Source organism: Rhinolophus sinicus, chromosome 3 (assembly GCF_057876585.1).
Source record: "Rhinolophus sinicus isolate RSI-liver-muscle chromosome 3, RSI-T2T, whole genome shotgun sequence".
Lineage (NCBI taxonomy): Eukaryota > Metazoa > Chordata > Mammalia > Chiroptera > Rhinolophidae > Rhinolophus > Rhinolophus sinicus.
In genome coordinates, this window is record NC_142503.1 from 63,370,729 (window position 1) to 63,388,279 (window position 17,551).

The window sequence follows — 17,551 nt, forward strand, 5'->3', positions numbered from 1 at the left end:
CATAGGATTATTGGGGAGAATAAATGAGATAATATAAGAGAATGAGTAAACTATAAATATCTTCATTCCAATATCATCCACAGGCAGCTTGCTATGTTAAGAGAAGCCAGGTCTTCAGCTCAGCTATGGTATAACCAGGACATTAGGCATTATAGACACCCATTGTCTCATTTATAGAATAAAAATGCCAATACCTATGTTGTTTATGTCATTTGATTCTTCTAGGGATCTAATGAGCTGCTGTATAAAAGTGCCTTGCAAAATTTAAAGTACTATGTATTTGTAAAGAAATATCTACAGATTCTCTGTGTTTAAACTCTGAGAACAGTGGTTCTCAAACTTAAGTGTGCATAAGAGTCATCTGGGGAGCTTGGTGAAATTACAGACTCCAGCGATCCATCCCCAGAAATTCCCAGTCAGTGATCTAGGAACTGGGGAGGACTAGGGTATTAGCAATCTACGTTTGGAACAAGCTCCCAAAATGATTTTGTTGCACAGTCTACAGGTCATATGGCAGAGTGGCAAGACTAGGCGTGTTGCAGAGGTGTAAGAAAGATGGATGGAAAGAGAGGTAGAAAGAAGGGGGGGACCTCTTCATTCTTGCTGGTAGAGGCCTGGAGGTATAGGAAGGGGTGGGCTTATTCTGAGTCCCTGGGTCTCCCTCTTGACCTGTGCTGGGGAGATTTGGTCCTTTTCTCCAAACAAGAAAGCTCTCGAAGCTCTTTTTCTTAGTGCAAGAGTTTGGTCAGAAAGTGGACAGCTAATACCACTGATCATTTTATAAATTCACAATCAGAGTAGGTACTTGAACATTGATAAACAAATTAATATAATGGAATATGGAATAGTTTTATATCAAATGTTAGCCTTTCCCAGTCCCTGATACCAAAATCACTATGAAAATGGATGATCAGATGCAAACAAGCACATGATTCTTTCCTGCTGGGTTTAAGGATAATGTCTCTCCCACGTCTCCCTCTGCTGTATCTCAGCCTTTTGCTTCATAGGTGCCCGACACTTCAGTTCAAAAGTAGCTGGCCATCTTCCTGCTTCTCTGATCGATTTCATACAGCTGAGACCTGACCTGGTAATAATTGCGGTTTTCACCTATACAAATCCCCTTTCTGCCATTAAGGTGTATCATGTTTGTAAGTGCAGAACAGTACCTTTCGCATCATTAATCTGCTACCACGTTATAGCTCCATATAGCAACTCAAAGACAACGTTGATGGTTGCTAAACTAAAAACTATGAGTGAAACAAACCAATATGGAGTTCAAAATTGAGGTCATACTCCCTTGCACTGAAGCATTGCTCAATGGTAAAATCTTTCAAATAATTTTTTTCTCCTTTGAAAACTTTCCTGTGTTTATTTACCACAGATGATCAAAAAATTTGAAATTCATTTTAGGGAAGATAAATAAGCCATATATGTTTCTCAAAATACATAAATTCCATAGACTTTCACTCTAAAACCTTCAAGTTCCGCAGTTTAACTTTGTAAAGTGTGTGGTAGTTTCTCCTTGAAAAATAATCCCAAGAGTTTTATTGTCCTTTTATGCTTCACTGTTTTTTCTGCAATACTACTTCACATCCATGTCTTATCATTTGAAACAGGAACTTTCCTATCTAAAGGAGCATGTGTAACATTTTATTTTCTTTTACTGGAGATCTATACATGGGGGCTCTACTGTTTAGGGCATAATGAAAGAATGCTCAAGTATATAATTCAAGATTAAACGTGCCAGATAATAATTTCAATGGTGATGCTCATCATTCTTTTCTCCAAATCTGTGCACCCGCGCTGTGTGTTACAATGGGATGGAGGAGGGCAGTTAAACAATAATACATCAACCAGTGAAATTCAGTATTTTCATACAAATCACAAATCTGTAAATTATGCTAATATTGTAAATGGAAATATGTCTGCAAAATGGTGTTCATTTTCAAAGTAACTGTAAAATATAACGTACACGCTGTTTAAAATTATTACAGTTTATTTAGAGTCTGCTTTCTTCAAAAAAGTATTTGGTCACTTTAAAGGACCTATAACACATAACATGATAATATAAATTAGAAGAAATTTAAAAAGATAAAGAAAATGAAGTATAACTATGGAAAACATTTATATTTAAGCTGATGAAATTCAGAAGTTAATTTAGTGAAATAAAGTATTATGTTCCCTGAGTTGTTGTTTTTCTGTAAAGTCAAGTGCATAACAAAATATTTTTTAGTGACAGTTCGTGTAAAATGCCCAAAATAGCTTCACGAAGCAAACTGTCTGAAACAGAAGATTCTGAGCTCATAAGCCTATTTTTTCTGGAGTATATTATTTGAACATGAGAAGACTAAGGACATTTTTGGAAGTATAATTCTTTGGGTTGTGGTCCTTTTTTTGGAATATAAATTCCATCAATCTAGTTAACAAACATGAGAACCCAATACATATAAGACACGATGCCCATCTCCCTCTCTCTGGAAAAAAAAAAATGCCCTTAATGATGATTAGTGTCTGCTTTACACTTTGGGGATAATTATTTCCCCTTTGCTGAACCAAGCTTTTCCTGATTCTAACAAAGCACAGCACATTTAAAGGTAAATTATAAGTGCCTGAGAAAATCGCATTAAGGGCTAAATTTATCTGAATAATCTAAAACAACTAATGGGAGATAAATGTTTCTAGCTCTTAAGCACTAGGAGTCTCAATACCTCAGCAAAGCATTGTAATGCTGTGAAAAGTTTCCAGAGAAGTGAGGCTAAACTATCTATCACCACAATCCTGGCATGTGTTTCATACTAAGTGCATTTTAGTTAAATTAAGTATAGAAGAAAATGACAAAGCTTCTAACATATTTAATTATCTATAAGATGACTAAGTCCTCTTAGGTTTGTTTCTTGCATTTGATAATTTAGCATCATTTTCCTTTGAAGAAGTCAGTTTGACTTCTCAGAGACCTGAGGCGAGCACAAAGGCGTAGGAGAAAGTTCAGCATCTTTCATGTAAGTCTTTCTGACAGCAGAGAAGCAACAAAGAAAGAACAGCAGCAGTGGCTGAAGCTCCAAACAAGGACTTCAGAGAGCAAATCCAACAGGAAAGGGAGGATGGGCAGGTACGGCCCAGTTCAGCCAGAGGTCAACTGGCCTCAAGTGAAGTGGTCCAATTCGCCTGACGATATGATCACCAACCAGCATCCCTTGCAGTTCATTTCTGGATCACAGACACCACAGAAGACTTAATCCACTGATACCAGTCTCAGGCATCTCCTTGCAATCCAACATGTTGATCGTTTGTATCTACGATGTTTAATAAGTATAATAAATACTCATTGAGTTCCCTGGACTTTAATAAGTATAATAAGTATAATAAGTATAATAATGTTTAATAAGTATAATAAATACTCATTGAGTTCCCTGGACTTCCTCAACAGTAGACTATCACTGTTTTCTTTTTCTTCGTTCCTTTGTCTTTGAGTGGTTTTGTTTCTTACTCTGACATCAGGATTCACACTCATCCTGTCCATGACATTTTAAATATATGATCTCTGCTATACTTAATAGGAAAAATGCTTGTGAGAGATCCGTGGTTTAATTTCTAGCCTCTGTCTTAAAGGGCAGGTTGAATTCATAATTATTGCTCTAAAGTTTACCATTTAAAAGAATTCTGTTAAGAATTGAAGCAATGGGTAGCAGGGACCAGGAGGGCAGAGACCATGTCCATTTTGTTTACCATGGTACAGACATCACTTAGCAGGGTGTTGATGAAACAGTGGCTCAGCATTTAGATTCCTGAGCCAGGCTGCCTGCTTCAAATGCTAAGTTTACCACTATGAGCTCTGTAATCTTTGGACAAATTAGTGAACCTCTCCCGGGATCAGCTGCCTCCTTAACAAAATTGTGATGATAATGATAAAAGTATCTATCTTAAAGAACTGTTGGAAAGACTGAATGAGGTAATCCATGTAAAGCATTTATCATCATTTAGCCTGTAACAAATATATAATAAATGTTTAATAAGTATAATAAATACTCATAATATGGTGACTATTGACTAAGTATTTAAATGTGTTTGAATCGGGCTATTTGGTCTTTTTCTGTTGCAAATAAACTAGGTTGATATTGTAAATATACCTTAATTTGAACTAATTGATTTATTACATTTCCATTATTGCATTATATTGGGTTTTTGTACATATAGTTCAATTCTCTTTTCATTTATCTTTATTAAACTGAAGAATGCAAAACACTGACATGAGCTTCTTTCCCTGGTTATTATTTTGCTATTTTCTATGGTTGCATAATGCATGATGCATCAGGAAGATAAAGTTTATGCTCATGACATTGATTCATGAGTTCTTGCCTTTACTTTGAGCTGTTTTCTATTTCTTTGGGACGATTTTAAGTATTTCATCTATGAAAACTGTCTTTCTCCTCTTGAATAAAATTGAATTCACAGTTTGGATTATTTTAAAGCCGTAAATATTATATCTTAAGTGTTTCTCTTCTTTTTCTTTTTCTTTCTTTCTTTTTTTTTAAATTCACCTCTATGAGAAACTACCTTGTAAGTAGTGAGTGGAGGCCTTGGAGAGATAGTTTCACCCTCTGGCTCTTTCTTTACTATATTTGGTCTTAAGGGCTGGTTTCTTTCTCCTAGTGCCTATACCATACTGGCCTCTTTTAGGCTATTTACTGATTTTTTAAAATGTTTTCTGAGTATCTTCAATATTTGTTGCAACAAAAACTAATATTCCTAGATATTTCCTTACATGTGATAAAATTAAAGGTTTTCATGAGGGACATAACAAATTTGTTTATATTGTTGCCAATAATCTAGACCCTAAGGCATTCTTGCTTTTCCTTTCATTTCACTATCTTTCCTGTTATTATGCGTTTGTTTTTCATATTCTTCTTTACCTTGTATTTTAAATACAGAACTTAGAGAACCTGGGGTTAAATTTAATTACTTCTCATTTTTAATCTTTTGCAAATAGAAATGATAGAAACAAAAAGGACTCTAACAATCTAGTCTACATTAAAATGCAGTCATGTCTTGTTTGGGCTCCACACTCCCAGGATGGATGCCAGTTGTTTCTTGCTCTCCACTGTTGGACATAGAAATCTCAGCTTTCCTGAGCCTTGATTTTTGCTTCTGTTACTATTTTCTCAGTAAGAAGAGTTTGAATAAATAAGCTCTCTAAGTTTCCCTGCAGGTACAAAAGTTGTCTTTAATTGAACACATGCTAAAAAAATACAACCATTTGTATTGCTTGTGGCACTTACAAGAAATAGCATAGAGTAACATGACAAAATATACTTTAACCAATGATCTTTCTGTTGGAAAAGTTAATTGAGAAATGTACTTCCTTGAAATAAACATTCCTTTCCCCAGTATTAGATGAGTATTTAAAAATACTTTGTTACACTGTTCATGTTTTAAAACTTAAAGAAGTATGAGTATTTAATAACACTTTTTATCCATTAATGAGGGGTCAAATGTTACATGTTAAATTTCAACCCAATATCTGTATTTTCTCATAAAATAAAATGGAAATTTTGCTACTGTACAAAACTCCACACCGTGAACACTTTTTGTTATCATCCTCGCTCCTGCTTCTGTCTTTTCTACTCATGCCCTTGCATTGTCTATTCCTACCGATAGCGACGAAAAGTGCCCAAAGGGACAGCTCTCTTGAGGAATAGTTGCCCTTGTCCTAGACCCAGGAGGAAAGTGGGGGAAGCTGAGAAATACAGCTATCTGGTGTCACTATCCCAAGTATAAAACCATTCCGCTCTCTCAGCATTGACTGAAATGGGCAGTCTCCCATTACACCCAGAATGGGAGGAAGTTGATCATTCATTTCCAAAAAGCATTTGACTAAAATAGGATTCCTCCTATTATAAAGGGAGATATAAAAATGTGCATAAATAAACTTATTCTATTCTTTCACTTGAACATGAAAGTCTACTGGACTACAGAGTGTGTTCTGTTTAAACAGCAGCAGGGATTTTTTTCAGTGAGATTCCATATAATGGTGTTTCCACTTTTATCACTCCCAAAAGAGGCTTCAGAAAAATATTCTCGTATCTTCACCCATAAAAGCGGGCCACAGTCTCCACTGTTAACATTGTACTCATTTCTAGGTCTAAACCAGAATTGAAGGAAGCATGAAATTCCCTCACCCTCAAACCTAAGTATCCAAGTATTGTGTCAAGAAACCTGGGTCCTCCTCATCTTCATTGAAACAACAATCTGTGTGGTCATAGGCAAGTCACTTAACCTCTCTGTGCCTCATCCTCAAAATGACAGAATTGAATTTGATCCTCTCCAAGTGTCACTTCCCTAGCTATAAAAATCTGTAGCACTAAAATTTTTTACAGCCAATTCAGTGAAACAACTTCATTTACAGATTCAGTCAGGTCAATCTCAGGTTTTGGCATTAGGAAGAATGTATCTGATCAGGTTGGGGGGTGGAGGGAGTAGGAATTTGGAGACCTAAGAGAAAGGAAAGAACACAGTGACTACATTTACTTGCAAGAAAGTATGTTTATACTGGGATCTGGAACTAATTGAGATGAGCAAGATGAACGGATTATTAGTCCATCTTTATCACTGACAGTAGGTTTGAGTGCTAGACACTGCCAAGGTCAGATCCCCTCACTGGCCCCCTGATACCTTATGTGGGTTAGAAGATCAGGCTTAAAGCCTCAGTCTGGGAGGCTCCAATCCTGTGGCCCCTGATACTGCATCACTTCCTGAGCCTTACAACTATTCCACTCACTAAAAACCACCTACAGGCTATTTCAGTAATTTAATAGAGTGTCTCCAGTTCCAGTGCAAACATCCCAAGGTGGGACTGTATTCAGTTTTTCCTCGGCACACATGAATGTATTGACCCTTCCTTCAGATAACATTTTGATGAGGAAAGAGAAGAAAGTAGAGAGTGCTGCACCATCAGGGGTTAAAAAGTGAGTAACTAAGAGGGGTGGAATGAAAAGGCAAACAGGTCCCAGCCCAGATTTTCAGTTGGGAACAGATCTGCCTACGTACCATGGAAATCTCTAGGTACTGTTCTGCAAAGGTAAGAACAGCTGAAAACCTGGCTTGAATGGTGAGAATCCACCTTTAGGCAAAGAAAGTTGGCAATATGTCTGGGCAAGAAAAGTACTGAGAAGCTGAAATCTCATTACATGTTATTATCAAGAAATGAGTGGTGGGAATTTACCAAATAACTCAACTCCCTTTTAAATTCCAATACATCTGTTGATTTTAACAATTTTGACTGTAATCTTTCTAAGCCTATTATATTAATAGGGTGACCATATAATTAATCAACCAAATAGAGACACTTTCAAAAGTAAAAGGGAATACTATTTTTAATGTATCTGGACAACCTGCCTAAATCCGGACTGTCCCAGTGAAACCAGACGTATGGTCAATCAACCACAGTAACTTTCCTATGTGCTTGGACAGGATATTCCAGGTAAAGAAACTTCTGCACTCTGATCCAAGTTATGAACACTCATTTCACTCTTGAAATGCAGTGCTGTCCTCTGTATTTAGAGTGCTCCAAGCACTACACCAGGGGACCTCACACTGTAGTGGGCATCGGGCCCCCTGGAGGGCTTGGGGGATTGCTAAGCCCCACCCTGAGTTTTTGATTCAGTAGGTCTGGGGTGGGGCCTGTGACTTTGTATTTCTAAATTTCCAAGTGATCGTGACGCTGCTAGTCTGGGGCGCACATGTTGAGAAGTACGCATGATAGTTAGTGGTGATCTCAGCTGTGTCTTGCTTCCTTCTTGTGCCTGCATTTTGTAGTCATTGTACGTCATGTGTCAGCTGTCCCTTACCCCACATTTTTGGTCAGATAGCAGTATACCTGTCCTTAACAATCTTAGTCTTCTAATTCCTTTAATTCCTTCTAAGGTGCTTCTTCTAATTTCCTGTTGACTAGGAAAATAAATATGCAAGTTCATTAGAACCCTCTTTAAAATAAGTACATAAATAGACTCATTCATTCATTTCTTCATTCAGCCAACATGTATTTGAATTTTCCTCTGGTCTATCACTCAGAGTGAAGGCTTGAGTTATACCTGATTCAGCTACTCACATACCTTGCTTGCTTTAGTTTCTATCTCCCAGCTGGGCTTCAAAGAAATATTTTTATCTGTATAAATGTGGAGTAAGTAATGAAAAACTGTGATAGTCACTTGAGGAACATGTAATTTAAAGGACACCCATCACATTTTTTAAAGGGTTAGATGACACTGCTATAGGGACATTGCTATATAGCACCGTTTTGCAGAGAGAATAACATTCTTTTTTTTTTACAAAGACTTTTTGGTAAAATCTTTACAAAGATGACATTAATTCAAAATGTCCAACCTACATTTGTCATCAACACTACTCTTAGGAAATTATCGGTTACCCACGTAATGCTGTCATCACGTCAGCCCCGTCCTCTTGGCCTATCCACTGCATGCTGCACAGCGTCACTTCATATTTAACTGAGACACTGCGATTCTGCTAGAAATCAAACACAACAAACTCAGCTTTAAAGTAGTCCTTTATCATAAACAGCAAATCCACTTTTAGCAAAAAGATAAATCTACTTTTAGATCACCTGACAACTTTGTGGCTGTTGAGCTATGAGTACTTCTTTAGTGTTTCAGTGCCCTCCGATAGAAATTCCTTGACACCAGGAAATTGTTTTAATAACAATTGACTTTGGAGCCGTGTGTAAAAGAGCAAGAACTCTCACAAGCTGGGAGTGACAAGAGAGTCCCCAGTATTGGGTTCACTCCAGCCTGGGACATCAAGACATAGTAAGAGACTGTACATATGCAGGGCAGGGCAGTGAGAACTGGGCTTTGGGGTCAGGCAGAACAGGCCTCCAGATGCTTCTGTCACACACTAATGTGATGAAAAAGTCCAAAGACTCTTGCTTTCTGGGACAGGCCTTTCTTTTATTATTGAAATAAAATGACTTAGACTCTGAGAGAAGTCCACAACCTCCTCAACATTTCTGAGGATTTTAGGAGGAAGGACCTCATGTTTCCATTCCTTCTTGCTCTAAATTCTTGCTCTAAGTCCGATTCTCAATCACTACTTAGATCTTCTCTTCTGTTACTCCTCTCCTTTCTCTCCCTCACTTCACCCGAAACATGGGCTACACAGCCAAGTCACTATCAACACAAGACACTTAAGTGTCACAAGGTTTTGCTAAGTTTTGATTGCAACCAAGAATAATTCAACTCAGGGCAAAAAGCAGCTTTGCGTTCAATGCAGATTTCACTGTCCCTAAAAATGCTTTGGCCATTTCCAATCAGATGGTCTTTTTCTTCCTCAGGTTCTGACTTGCTACTGGGTGCCTGGCCATCCTTGGTCTCCACGTACTCTCTCCATTCTCTTCATGCCTCTGTCTTCCAGAAATCCTCTCCTCCTTTCCAGTTGCGAGTGCACAATCTAAGACGTTCTGGTACTTTACTATGCAGAGCCATTCAGTTTCTCAAACTCCACCTTAGACAGGCTGTTGGCTCCTTTACATAAACGAAAACAGACTCTCTTCCCCTGAAATGAATTAAATTGCTATCTTGGAATATTAATGTAATGACTGTAGTCATCTTTTTGAACAGCATTTTTTTTCTTTTCCACAACAGTAGCTATATGGATGTGTGCAAGCTAATTAATTTTTCTGAGCCTCAGTTTACTTGCCTACTTCATTTGGTTGTTATGAAGACTAAATGTAAAAACCCAGCCTACACTTGCCAAATGGTAGTTAATGTTATTAATCATCAGGAATTTCCATTGGAAAGGATAATTAAGAACATCACCATTTGACAAGTATTAGCCAACACCCCCTCCCCAGTAGCTGACATACCAGGCTGATGCTAAGGGTACCCCACTCTTGCACCAGGGACTGCATTTCCTGATCCCCTAGATGTCACGTTTTCTGGCAAATATATAGTTAGAAATATTAGGCAAATCGTCACATCCAAGAGCTAAAAATATCACCACCTCCTCCCAACAGCACGGGGTGGTGTTTTATCGTGCTTCTGTTGTTTACTTCTTTCTCTCAGAGAGGAGAACCGAGCTGGACAGAGGCCCAGCTAAGTGCTACACGCTTTTGCAATCCGCTGCCTGCCATCATCTATCTGCTCTGAGAATAAACTGCAGCCAGTTTTACAAGGATTTTAATTTACCAATGAAACAAAAGTCAGACTATAGATAATCTGCAAATTATTTCAACTGACAGATGAGTTAATGTCAGTTAATGTCAATGAAAAAGGAGCCAAATTTAAAGCAACTACCAGGGGGTGGACTTGAATCAGGTCCCATCAGCCTACTCTTTGTTCCCAAGTTATACTTACATCAAAGTGACCCAAGGCTTTCTCTGGGCAACGATGTCTCTCTCTCTCTCTCTCTCTCTCTCTCCATTTTTTATACATTCTAGTATGACTTCTACTCTTATAAACCTTCCCCTGAACTGTAAGTCAAGCACTCACTTGAAAAGTAGGTGGCCTAAGTATTTTGGGCTTTGTGGTACATGTCCCGTGCACCAGCTGTGTGCCAGGCTCTCTTCTGTGTGTTTCCTAGGCATATCTCTTTACATATGTAATCTCAATGATTTTCCCAGCAACACAATGAAATAGATAATATACGCAGTTTAAAGACTGAGGACAGATACTCAGAGAAGGACAAGTACTCGAGCATAGTCCAGGTCTGTCAGCTGTCAAATCTCATGTTTTTCGCCACAACATTCTCCCCGTGTGAGAACATCAATGGACATCAGCTCAAAGGAGATTTCTACTTAGACTCAAAGAGTTCTACAGTCCTTAGTGTGGAACTGCTCACAGTCTAAAATGTCTCCAATTATGTTTATCTCCATACTTGGCATCCCTGTGGAATGTAGGAATCGTCCAGAATTTGGGGCTAATGTGACAAGTTATAAGGTGCTATCTGATAATACGCGGGCAATTAATATATTTAGCGCCCTAAGAACCACCTCAACAATGGAATAATCCTTTGTTCATTCCAGTCCAGGCTACATCACAGTGCCCTTTACTGTTTTAATTCCCAACTCCCGTTACGGCATTTCCTTCCTTAAAAGCTACCTTTCACCCTCTGAAGTGCCTCACTTTAGCATTCAAGGCCCTGTACAATCTGATCGCAATGTAATATTCCAGCTTCATCTTCCACCCGCCCTCACACCTAGTAGCCCTTCAGTCAAATGAAACCACTCACGGTTCTGCTCACATGACCTAAGCCTTTGCTCTACAATTTACAATGGCCTAGTTAAAGGTGGAAGGGAGAGTAAACGTATCTGCAATAAAAAGCAACAGAAATTTACCACAATGAGATACCACTTCATACCTATCAGAATAATTTTTAAAAAGTGGAAAATAATAAGCGTTGGCAAGAATATAGAGAAACTGGGACTCTCATGCATTGCTCATGGGAATGTAAAATGGTACAGCCACTGTGGAAACAGTTTGGTGGTTTCTCAAATGGTTAAACATAGAACTACCATATGATTCAGCAATTTCACTCCTATATGTATATACAAAAGAATTGAAAGGAGGGACTTCAACAGATGTCTGTACACCAATGTTCATAGCAGCAGTACCCACAGTAACCAAAAGGTGGAAACAACCATATGTCCATCAATAGTTGAACGGATAAACAAAATGTGGTATATACATACAGTGGAACATTATTCAGCCAGAAAAAAGACTGAAATTTTTATATATGCTACAATATGGATTAACTTTGAATAGATTACACTTATTGAAGTAAGCCAGACACAAAAGGCCGTGCATTTTGTGATTTCATTTATATGAAATATCCATAATAGACAAATCCATACAGAGAGATAACAGATTAGTGGTTGCCAGGGGTTAGGATGATGGGGAATGGAGAATGACTGTTTAAGGAGAACCGAGTTTCCTTTCGGCGTGATGAAAATATTCTGGAACTAGATAGTGCTAATGGTTGTACATTGTAAATGTACTAAATGCCACTGAATTATACACATTAAAATGGTTAAAATGATAAATTATATATTATGTGTTTTTCACAACAAAAAATTTAAATTCTACAGAAATGACTTATAAAAACTGCTCTCTTTATTCAATACTCAGTTATCCAAGGATGCTTGCCTTGGGGAGAAATGGTCTCCAAGCCTAATGCAATTAATGTTTATTTGAAATTGATAAAAAAAAAAAAAGTATCCTCAACTAATGTCAAAGTGAAAGAACTGGGTCCTCTTTTTTTATTATTAAAACTCTAGGCATAATGATTGACGTCGTATGTGGTTAAGAACTAATAGTATCAATACTTGGAGAAATTTATTGAATTAATCAAGATGTACTAGATTCAAGTCAATTCAATAAATAATCATCCATGAGAAACACCCAAAGTTTTTTGTTTTTGTTTTTTTAATTTTTTATCTGTATTCCTGCGGAGCTCCCTGACAATGAACCTAGAGCCTAATCTCACCACTAATAGTTGCATTTCAGACATTTATCCATTGCCACCAATTGCCTACTCATGTATTAATCAGTGGTAAAGAATGAAAAACACTTTGCAACCTATAGAAACCCAAAGGGAAGGACAGCCTTGATCAATTCTCTTTACAGGAACTGGCAAACAACAATAAAAATTGTTCAGCATATCAAAACCAATACAGCAGTTTGTTTCTATAAAAAATGGATTTTCTTTCCAAACAACTTAAGACAAATATGAGAAAATATGTGTTTCTCCTACTGTCTGGGGTGATGTTCCGCATAAAATTTGCAATCATTACAGCTTCAGCCATTTATTAAGAAATATATGATTACTGGAGTCATTACAGACATTCAAGTTGGAACAGAGATGCCAGGAAAACATCGTACAATTTTACGTTAGGCACTCTCCCACTTTTTTCTTATGGTCATTGCCTTTGGAACACCAGTTCTGACTCCACGACCTTTCCAATTTATTCACTCAAATATTGTTATCTGAAGGCCTGGCGCTAGACAAGATGAAGCATATGGTGCATGGTAGAAATAGCGGTGCCTTTTGAAGTTGAAGATTCCGATTAAAAACCTTCTTCTGCGTCTTCCCAGCTGAAGAAATGAGTCCTTTAACTTTGATCCCCATTTGTAAATTAGGAATGATAAAATAATCTGTCCTACCAGCTTCACCAGATGGTTCTGAGGATTAAAACGAGATGGCGATTGTAAAAGCAAATGGTGAGAGGCACTGTTGAAAATCGTGATGATGAAGAAGGCAACATCCCAGCCCCTGTGCACAAAGAGACAGTCGTCTAGTAAGTCACATCCCACTAAGGGGCACAGATTCCACTCACCCTCTCCTCACTCCTGGCTCAGAAGTGCAGCTCCTTAAAAAGAACAAATGATAACTTAACTGAAGAAAAATTAGGATAAAGTTTACAGTGTGGATAGCAATTAACAAAGGATTAAAACACAAACGCTGAAATAGTCATGTATGTTCTTATTTCATTCTAACTGCTTCTACGAAAAACTATCTTTCTTTCAGTTAATAATAATCATTTGAAATTTTCTATTTATTATTCATTATAATTTTTAAATGCAATTCCCACATAAAAATATTTTACAAAAGCCGAAGTTCAGAAATGTAAACAGTAACCTTATGTGTTGTTAGATGTCACTCCCCATCCACTCTAGGTTTGAAAATTCTACTGTCTAGAAATGAATACGTGGTATAGTCTTTCTTGAAAGCAATAAAATGATGCAGTCTCTTTGACCCCGATTAGGAATTGATGCTAAAGAAATATTTGTGGCTGTTCATAAGGATTTTGCTGTAAGATTTTCAACACATGTTGTTTGCAGCATCAGAAAATTGAAAATAAGTGTTTAGCAGGTGACTGGTCATATAACTACGGTGTTTCTGGGATTCGAAGGGATTGTTCTTTTTTTCTTCACACACTTCTGCATTACCTCCACTAAGCATCTCTTGATTTTATCATAATAAAATGCACAATAAATTTTATTTTATGAAAATAAATGAATGGTCATTTTGATTACTGTAATGAATTTAACAAATACATTTATTTCATTCCCTCCTGAAATCCCACTAAAATGACAGTAAAGGGAACATGTGAAAGCATAAACCTACAAGAAGAAAAGACCAAAAGAGAAATGACAATAGCCACGAACTTTTGGAAGCTGGAAAACCAGCGGATCATTGATAAACTTAGACACGAGAAAGCTGAATCCTAAATAGGCAGTGGGGAAAGCCAAAAACAGCCAGATTTGCATCACAGACTCTCCCAAAGGCTCAGAAATTCACAGCACTGGCAGTAGACGAAGGGGACCCTAACCAAAGTCTGCTTAAGAAGTTGGGGCTCCTGGTCCTCTTTTCCCCCACCCTACACAAGCCAGCCTCTCTTCCCCTCACACATCAGCAGACGGCAACACAGAACCCACCCAGCAAGCGGAGAGTAACTAGGTCCTGAGGACGTGAACACCAGGCTCTAAGCTCCGTGACAGCACAGAATGCTACCTGTTTTACTGACAAAAATTCGTATCACCTGTGCCTATGACAATGTCTGACATGGAGGAGGCACTTGGTAAATATCTGAGCGCCAGATACAGTTCTAGCCCTAGGCTTTTCAATTACATGGACCAATACATTTCCTTTTACGGCTAAGCCATCTGGACTCAGATTTCAGTCATTTGAAACTAAAGTCCTAACTGATACCACCCTGCTAAATAAATCCACCCTTCCCAAAAAGCCCAACAAAAGAAAATATGCCTTAGTTACTCCTTCTCTAGCAAAGCCTGTGCTCATACGGTCGCACAGTATTCCACCTGCCATTGTAACGGGTGAAGTAAATCAAAGTGCAGTTGTCTGTGACTTGAATTAGAAAGCACAGCTCTTTACTACCTGGTCGTTACTTACAACTTTTCCAACCACTCACTCTCTTCATATCCTCTTCCCTTATGGTTGTTGACTCGACTTTCTCGGGAGATTGTTAGGGGGAAAAAAAAATCTCACCGGACAAGATGAGTAGAGTTGATTTTACTCGGATACTGCTGCCAGCAGTAGAGGAGGGAGCACAGACCATCCCTGGATGCCTAACTCCATACAGACAAAAGGCTGGAAAGTGCTGAAGAGCTGGGATGGTGGATCATAGGAACCTGTGTTTGTTCATTGGCTTTACCCAAAGGAAAAGTAAACTTTCTCATATCGTCATGACAGGATGCAGTTTTAAAAGCAGTCAGAGAAAATTACCCTCCTACAGAGATTGGGAGAGAGGGGCTCTATGGACTTCAGTGATTATATTTTAAAGGGAAGTCTCCCAGGTCCTTGAAAAAGATACTCCTGGGTTGTAAAACTGGCAAGAGGTTTTTGTGTGTGTGTTTTTTTTAATACTTACTTCTCAAAGGGGCACAGAAAGGATTTACAATGAGCAACTGCCTAAAGTAAATGCTCTAGGAGAAGGGAGGTTAGGTGCCTAGAGTCAGGAAAAAGCCTGTCTAATATTAGGCCAAGCTAAAGGGAACTTCAGGGCCATCTTGGTCAGACCTATAGGACAATGGCAGCAACTGATTTTTTACAATTTATAAAACATTTGCCAAAGTAGACTAGTTTCACTAGATTTCCTCCTAAGAGGAACAAAAAAACCCTTAGTTTTAATTATTCAGATAAAAATTTATGAGGAGAGTTTACCTCTTGTCCAGCAAAAGAACGTATGTTCCCCTGGTGCCCATTAGTCTTCATGGGACACAGTGAAATCTGTATTGAGTATGTAATCTTTAATCCTACATCTCCCACAGAAATCACCCATGAGTTTAAACACTGGCTGCTACAACCTGAATACAACAATTTTGGGGTGTTGCCAACACAGAGGAAAAGTTTCTGTAATGGAAATCAAATAAGGCCCTTTCACTGCAACCATTTAGAAACTCCTTCAGTTGGTGGGGGGGGGGGGGTAAGGGAGCAGCTAATGAAATGTAAAAGCCATATCAAAAAGGAAATTGTTAAGAAGGTATAGGAAAGTCTCACTCTTCTTTCTCCCAAGCTATGAGCCCCTCCTGGATTTTCTTCCCTCCATCCCAGCCAGGTCCCTTGATGGATCAACTCAATGACGTCTTCCTAAATTCACTTACCTCCTTGTGCTCATACCTTAATCCTACCCTGCCAATCCCTAAACTTGAATTAATTCAACAACTTACCTTCTCTACCATTACTGCTGCAAAGTTGAATACTATTGGGGAAATGTCAGAACTTTTATATACTGGCAGTATTACATATGAAATTTTCTGTAGACAGAATAATGCCCCCCACAAAGATGGTCACATCCTAACCCTCAGAATCTGGGAATATGTGACCTGATGGCAAAAGAAACTTTGCAGGCCTGATTAAATTAAGGATCTTAAAACTGGGAACTTATTCTGGATTATCCAATTGGGCCCAAGAGTCAAAGTCAAACGAAAAGATGTGACAACAGAAAGAAGCAGAGAGATGGAGTGATGTCTTTGAAGATGAAGGAAGGTGCCATGAACCAAACAATGCAGGTGTCTGCTAGTAGCTAGAAAAGTCAAGGATACAAATTCTCACCTGGATCCTCCAGAAGAAACACAGCCCTGTAGACACCTTGATTCTAGTCCCATAAGATTCACTTCAGATGTCTGATCTCCAGCACTTTAATAACATGTGGGTTTCCCAGGTGGCTGCTAAAAACAGCGAAGAGGTGGGTCCTACTGCTGGATGACTGATGTCATCTCCTGACCATCCAGCGGCCATCATGATCAAGCAAGGACTGCTGAGCTGCAAGATGATGGTTGTGTACTATAAGGGCATCAACATTTCTGGCAATTTCTACAAAAACAAGGGCAGACCATACAAAGTGTGCTGCACCACAAGACCAAGTGAGGCCAGGCTGCCTTCGACGCCTCAAGGTATTCGATGGGATCCCACTGTCCTACAACAAGGAAAAATCAGGTTGTGCTTCCTGCTGCGCTCCAGGCTGTGCATCTAAAGCCTATGTAAGAATTTGCCTACCTGGGATGCCATGAGGTTGGCTGGAAGTACCAGGTGATGACAGCCACCCTGGAGGAGAAGAGGGAACAGAAGGCTAAGATCCATTACTGGCATAAAAAATAGCTCATGAGCCTATGGAAACAGAATGAAAAGAACATGGAGAAGAAAACTGACAAATACGCAGAGGTCCTCAAGACTCAAGAGCTCCTGGACTGAGCCCAATGAAGACTGTTTATTCTTTATGCTTGATCTCACCTGTCCTTCCACAGTGAAGTGACAAAAATGAAGATGGGTACGTGCCATGAAGTCATAGCAGAGTCAGGGAGAGAACACATCTGTAGGGAGAAATGTTCTGTGCAGGCTGGGTCAGAGTCCCAGGGAAGCCACAGGGAGAGCATTCAGTCCAGCCAAACCAGGAGAAGGTACAGAGCCTGATCCCCCATAACTCAACTGTGCACAATTTCTCTTGCTCAGGTGAACAAACAGGCCACTCTCTCACAGCAGAACATGGCTGCCCTAGGCTTTCTATTCAGCAGTGAGGGCTCCA

At 38.7% G+C, this 17,551-nt stretch overlaps 1 pseudogene; it reads left to right on the forward strand.

Annotated features, from left to right (window-relative positions):
- LOC148758500 (large ribosomal subunit protein uL13 pseudogene) overlaps positions 1–17,220 on the forward strand; it is a 31,950-nt pseudogene extending 14,730 nt beyond the window's left edge.
- Positions 17,221–17,551: the final 331 nt, after the last annotated feature.